The following is a 7,461-nucleotide window of genomic DNA, read 5'->3' on the forward strand; positions in this document are numbered from 1 at the left end:
TAACCAGGTAGGCTAGTTGAGTACAAGTTCTCATTTATAATTGCGACCTGGCCAAGATAAAGCAAAGTAGTTTGACACGAACAACAGAGTTACACATGGTGTAAAACAAACATACAGTAGAAAAATAAGTCTATATACGACTATGACTTAGTCGCTTTGGATAAAAGCGTCTGCTAGATGGCATATATTTATATATTACATATAAAACGTAACTTCAGCTAAACAGTTTAATTAGCATATTTTAGCCCCAGCGATAATTACTGTATGTACCTGATCTGTCTGTGCCTCCAGGTAGAATATAACACTCCTGTATCCTCCATCCCTCTCTATCCTTTCTTTCTATCCTAGGTACACTGGAGAACTTGGAGGAGCTGTACCTCAATGACAACCCCAACCTGCACAGCCTCCCGTTTGAGCTGGCCCTGTGCAGCAAGCTGTCCATCATGAGTATCGAGAACTGTCCTCTCAGCCATCTGCCCCCGCAGATCGTCGCCGGGGCCCCTCCTTCATTATCCAGTTCCTCAAGATGCAGGGGGCCCTACCGGGCCATGGTCTGATAGGGCCCGGAGGCCAAGATTGTGGTCTGAGGGCCCAGAAGGAGGCCATGGTCTGAGAGCTGATTTAATGGCAGATATACCAGGCCCACGCAAGGCCCATGATCTGACAACGGACCACGCCCATAATTGGATAGACCACGCCCATATTCTGAAGGCCGACGCCCACCCAATCACTTACCTATCCAACTACGTGTGTCATACACTGTAAAAAATATATAAATCATAACAAAAACAAACTAAATGTACAAAAAGAGGAAAACATTTTCAGTTCATACATTATCTATCTATATGCGGAAAAAAAACTAAACAAGTACATTTATATTGAGACTGTGCTCCAGTGTTTCTGTTGAGGAATCATAGCCATTTAGAAGGCCAACTTCTCCAATATTTTATTCCCGAATCGTGTAAGACAAAACTTAAAGGGTCATTACACAACTTTTATTTTTTTAAACATTATATTAATTAATTCCAGCACCATATGATACATAATCTGTTTTCATACATGTGAAGACACTGGTATAGTGCTGGAGGTAATGAATAGGAGATTAAAAAGTGGTGGAATTGTCCTTTAATATCTCTACCACCTTTTGCCAAACCGGATCATGTATATTGAGTAACAGTGAGCTAAAGTGGCTATGATTCTTTTAACATAGAAACCAGATTCCCAATGCCAACATATTTACAGTAATTAGGTATGTATATTAGGAGAGCTTAGGATACAACTATTGTATGCAAAAATATTTGAAACTTTAATTTTTACTGCTGCTGCCATTATCAATGTTAATTTTGTCATGTCTTTTTTTTCTTTTTGATATGTATATATTTTTTTTACCACTCGACTAAAGATTTGTTATCGTGAGGTTTGAGGTTAAAGAACAAAGGTCTAATGTTGTTTTTAATTTCACATTAATACGTAAAAAAACAGTGCCTATATGCCCGGGAAGGTCCACTGGTTTTTCTGACGCTCTAAACACAATTGTCCATTATACAAAGGTATCATTTAGTTAAACAAATTCTTTCTAGAATTATGGTATTACTTTTTACATTTGTTTTATATTAGTTCTATCATAGTTGGATGACAATGATTCTATATAATAAAGCGGTAAAGTATACATTTGAATCAATGGCGTTCGGAGGTTTTACATTTAAAAATAAGCAGTCATCTTTAAACAGTAAGCTAGTAATATATAAAATAAATGCAAAATCTTTAATGCTTTAAAAAATGGACTTAACAAGTTTGACTCAAACCTTTCCAAAATAGGCAGTAATGTTGCCCTCATGTTTTAAGATATTAGATTTGTTTTTGCTTTGAGAGAAAAAATAACAAAAATAGTTAAACTATAAAAAGACAGGTGATTAGATAAGTGATCTGTAGTGATTTTTATATATTCTATAAATACTGATTGTTGCCTTGAGTGCAATTTGAGTCATTGTAATGTTTACTTTTTTGCTATGTCTTCAGTGTTGGGGCTGTCATACAACGTGGAAACGATTGACCAACAACAACATATCAGGAACGTTGAAGGAAAGGTGTCAATATAACTAATGACTAACGTTGCCATGGTTACGGTCGTTAAGGTATGCCAAAAACACGAATCAAAACCCATTTGTCATTTTTACATCCAGTTTCTTTGACTGCTTTTTTAATACGCCTCTTCACGAGATCTGAAAGTTTGTGTTACTTGGCTTCCTTTTTTTTGTTGTCCCACACTGTCCCAGCAATGATGCTGTTCTTATGCACTTTCTAAATGACATTGGCATCATCCTCTTAACAATGACAATATCCTTATCTCCATGGTTACGTTGAACTGGGGCATTTTTGTTTCACAGTGAAGAAGTATTTTATCTCTTTGAACAGTTTCATGTATATTTTATAATGGTGTCAAATGAATATTAAGGATGAGATGACAAGTTCAAAATAAATCTAAACTAGTAAGTATGTGGAGCGTTGAATTCAAACCTTTTGGCTTTTGTCCTATCAATCTTGATGGAAAATATTAGCTTGAACTGTATATGTCCAATAAGGGTCTTATTGATATGTTTAAAATGTATTAAAGTACCCCATATCTTGCTCATATGTACTACAAGCAAAAATGTTTTGTCAAATTATTGCAATTCATTGAGATCCACATTGTAAAATGTAAATCATTTTCTGTTACTATAATTTTTTTGACACTGTATTGGGTTAGTATTATATCACGTGACTGTACATTAAAATCCCAACTAAGGTAGATCAAACCAAAAGCTTTTTTGGTTTTGGAAATGAATGTGTTGCGTCCAAGCTTTGTACTCAATCATCTTTTAGTATTTATTTTCAATCAAGTGTGGGTCTAGTTTTTGGCAGCAGCTTACGATTACAGTTTCGATGTGGGTTGTGGACTGCTAAGAAAAACGAGGCCTGGGCAGAGCACACACCCAGACAAAATGTATTGCTGCTTCTAATCCTACCAGCAGAACCTGTTGCTGCTTGAAAAATATGCTGTAAACGATTGATAGGGCGGGAAAAGTGAGATCTATCCTTAACAAAATCAACATCGATATACAAGACTCGTACAGTAGCCTGGCTGGGAAGATTGACCTCTGCCCTTGACCTCTGAGTTTGGGGTCACATGAGGTCTGGTGGTTTTCAAACAGATCAAATTGTTTGGACCGACGTACAACAAGGAAAAACCAAGGTGCATATTTGAGCCTATAACGACGCAGTTACAACAATACTTTTTTGAAAAGACAAAAATGTAAAAAGGGCTTTCTTCTCGTTCACGCTCAAAGAACACCACCAGAGGCATTGCATTCCTGGTTTTATATTTAAAAAAAGCTTCGGAAGAAATGAAAAAAAAAATGTAAATTGTTTTGGGGGATTGGTTGTGTATTTATGTTTTAGCTATAAACAAAATGGAATCATTGTGAAAATGCCTTCAGTGAGATGTGCATTAGGGTATGCAGCGAGAGAAACGCTGTTGTCCCCTATAATGTTGAGTCTGTTTTTGTTCATATTTGTTTCTATGTGCCATTTGCAAGGTGAGGGGACGTATGTCTAGAGAACCTGAGACATAATCGTCATTATTCAGAAAAGCATTTATCAAAACAAGGAATGTAAGTTTAAATGCGCTTTTTGAAAAATAAATGTGTGACAGTCTAGGTTTGGGGGTGGTCATATTTTGGATTGTTGTATCTGAGGTTGATGACGAAGAGGTATTGTTCTGATGCATCCCAATGATTTGGAGACAACTAGGTGGTGTTTATTTTTCAATCGTCTGATTTTGGGTCATAGAAAGTGTGTAATAATCATGGCCATTTTTTCTTTTAGCAAAATGTATTTTGTGTCTCAATCCTTTTTCTTGCCTGACTATTGTGTAGGAAACCAAGCATGTTAAAATAATTTGACATGGTTTTTTGTCTGGGTTGGAACTACGTTGATGTGGCGAGTCGTTGTATATAGAAGACCAGCTAATGTTGCTACTATTTGGTATTTGCAAAAATGTTTCCTGTAGATTTATTTTGTACATTTCACAGTATTTGAAACATTGTGCAGCCAGCAATGCTTTACCTACCTATTCTTTATCAAGCAGCCTTAACTGTTAAACCTTTTTGTTATTAACCCTTCTTTGTGTCTGTGGCTGTAGTAGATAACTTTCATTTTCTGTCCTTTCTTGCTCTGTGCATGCATATTTTAACCTGACCTAATGATTGATTGACAGTTCACATAAGCACTCTCCAAACTGAATTCTGTGTTCAGTTTCATTATTCTGGAACACTAGTGAGCAATAGTGAAACAACACAATTCATTTCAGATTCCATGCTAGCTACAGGCCACCCCAAACAATCCCTATACCAGTGGTCTCCAACCCTGTTCCTGGAGTGCTACTGTCCTGTAGGTTTTTGCTCCAACCCTAAACTAACGCACCTGATTCTAATAATTAGCTGGTTGATAAACTGAATCAGGTTAGTTACAACGGGGGTTGGAGCAAAAACCAACATTCATTTGACTGCCTTAAGTCGTGCACCAAGCATCACCTCTCCCTCAACTTTCACCCAGTCAGACCTTCAGTCACTTGGCTCTTTTTACTTACGTAAAACAGAAAATCAGTTTGATATAAAATCGGGAAAATGCTTTCCTCAACCTGTTATGTGACCAGTCACCTGACCAGGAAAAACTAAGGCTAATATTTTATTATTGGCTACAGCCGATAACTATATGGCCCAGGACCCCCCTTCTCAGGTCACAGCAGGGTTAGGAATAACTCCTGGCCCTAGGCCTATACACAAGTGAGTTGACTGTTTAATGGTCAGAAATGAGATTGATCGACTATGTTCCAGAACACCACGCTGTTTTTTAAAGGTTCTCTTTTCTGTCTACCAATATGAGTACAGGATATATGCAGACCTGACTACGGTGGCCACCATGGTCCAAGTAGCGTATGTAAAATAATTGGAAAAATGGTGACATGACATATTTATTTTACCTTAACATTCTACTGTTTAGTACAGAGAGACATGCCTTCACTAAATATTACTTGGCAAATGAAATTAGAAAAAGGATTTGTTTGCTTGGTTGTAAATTACACAATTTTTAATCAAAGCCGACCCATTGTAAAGAAAATTATTCAGACTCAAGTTTGCAAAATGGGTGACAAACTGTAATGTTTGACGTTCTGCATGTACATCTTTTTAATTAATAAACCTATAAACGTTTACAAATTGAAAAAAAAAGTGACTTGTAATTTTTAATTTTTTTGCTTTCACCAAAAAGTACTGCAAAATGAACATGGTTGGTTGTTTGCCGGTCACATTGAGAGAGCAGAACAGAGCTGCCTATGTCCTCAAGTAATTCCTATTTTTGTCTTTGTTATTTTTTTCCCTTCTTCTCTGTAACTGAATTTGTATTTATTTTCAAAACACATGAAGCAGCATTTAAGCCAAGAGTCCTGCACAGTATATGACCTTTTAGCAATGCAAGGGCACAATTTCAAAATCCCAATCATACAGAAGAGAATGGCACTTAGACCGTTTACACAGGCAGCATAATTCTGATCTTTTTTCCCAGTAATTGGTCTTTAGACCAATCACACACGATTTTTTCACATCAGCTCTTTTTCAGAGCTACTCTGATTGGTCAAAAGACCAATTAGTGAAAAAAGATCAGAATTGGGCTCCCTGTCTAAACGCAGCCCAAGTGTCTGTCTCAAAGTAAGAGTGCTGATGTAGGGTCCGTTTCACCCTTTAGATCATATTGAATAAGATTATATGGACAGGTGGAGACCTGATCCTAGATCAGCACTCCTACTGTGAGATTCTTTTTGAACACTGGCCCAGAGTCCCACCTGTCCATGTAATCTTATTCAGTATGATCTAAAAGGTGAAACGGATCCTACATCAGCAGCACACCTACTCTGGAACACTTGATATACGTAGGGTGCCCAAACTTGTTGCCTGAAGCTAAATTTAAAACTAAACTCATATAGGCTTTGGATTGTTGCTATACCGTCTAGGCCCAGAATGTTTTTGGGCTACGTAGATTCTAGAAGCATTATCTACATTATCCGGTACTAGCTACATTGTCTGGCCCTTTTGCTAAAGGTAAAAATTGAGTTCAGTATATATCTTTGGTAGTGAAGTGCATTCAACATCTCTGTCTATTATAGACAGCAGTATCAGCTAGAGACCGTTGAACAGTATGTTAGTCAGCAGGGATCCATTTCAATTCAGTTCATTCCTGATGTTTGCTGAAATTACATAAAGGAGCATTGAGGGAAATTGGAATTTGATTTTGTACTTCTTGACTTAATTTAAAATGGAATTGATTTATTATCATGTTAGTCAGTTAACCAACCCCCCGCCCCCAGAAAAAGCAGTTGAAATGTTTCCCATATTTGAAAAAGAGGCAATATTGTGCCTTTTTTCATATGTTCAGGACTGGGCTGTTCTCTCTCAAATGTCTCTTTTGTACCTAGAAAAACGTGTGTGTCATTTGTTGTCATTCGAGTGTACAAACTTCATCATTTCAGAATGTTCTGATGTTTGTATATTACTCCCGTTATGCCTGCACAATGCTTTGGTTTTCATTTTCTATTTGAGGTTTTCCCACTATTTGTCAAATTGTGGAATTTAAGCTCTGAAAAAAAACGGATAAATGTACTTTTAATCCAATGAATTGTAATGTGCAGTTTGTTACTTGTTGAACATAAAGAAAACGGTTACCATGTCTCTGTCTTGAATGTATAATGATGTTGTATGGATGTGTTGTTCTTTCAAATGAGAAAATATAACTGACCATTATATCAGTTTCCCGGCCAAAGATTAAGCCTGGTCATGGACTAAAAGCTAACTCAATTAGGCTTAATTAGTGTGTGGGAGACTGCCCCTAATATTGTCCAATTGGATAAAGCGATAACAAATTCATAGACTGGTAGTGTCTTGCTGTTTCAATACAGTCTTACATTAGTTCAATATCTTCCTCTTATTTCACTTATGGCACATGACCGTTTATCCCAAATTGCACCCTATACAATGCACTGCACTACTTTTGACTAGGCTCCCTGGGGTTACGGTCAAAAGTAGTGCACTATATTGGGAAAAGCGTGCCATTTGGGATGCATACATACAGTAAGGTTACGTCAGACTGACCAATGAAAGGTCTAAACCGCAATCGAAGAGCAATAACAGGCACGTAGAATATCTGAATGACTAACTTTGTGTAGAGCTGTAGTCGAGTGGTGACATTCATGGCACATGTACAACTCCCCACTGTTCAATCTCACATCCACTCATTCTTCTGTACTGATGCTTCTCTGCCTCCCACTCTGTTTCCAAACTGTCTAAATAAAAACGATATATACATAATTACACTTTCTATTTATATGGATGGGTACGTCTGACTTTGATTCAATATTACAGTTGATGAATT

At 37.1% G+C, this 7,461-nt stretch overlaps 1 pseudogene; it reads left to right on the forward strand.

The window, feature by feature from the left end:
- Window positions 1-6,956, forward strand: part of LOC127919416 (leucine-rich repeat protein SHOC-2-like) — a 29,025-nt pseudogene extending 22,069 nt beyond the window's left edge.
- The last annotated feature ends 505 nt before the right edge of the window (window positions 6,957-7,461 follow it).

This window comes from Oncorhynchus keta, unplaced genomic scaffold, assembly GCF_023373465.1.
Source record: "Oncorhynchus keta strain PuntledgeMale-10-30-2019 unplaced genomic scaffold, Oket_V2 Un_contig_16600_pilon_pilon, whole genome shotgun sequence".
Lineage (NCBI taxonomy): Eukaryota > Metazoa > Chordata > Actinopteri > Salmoniformes > Salmonidae > Oncorhynchus > Oncorhynchus keta.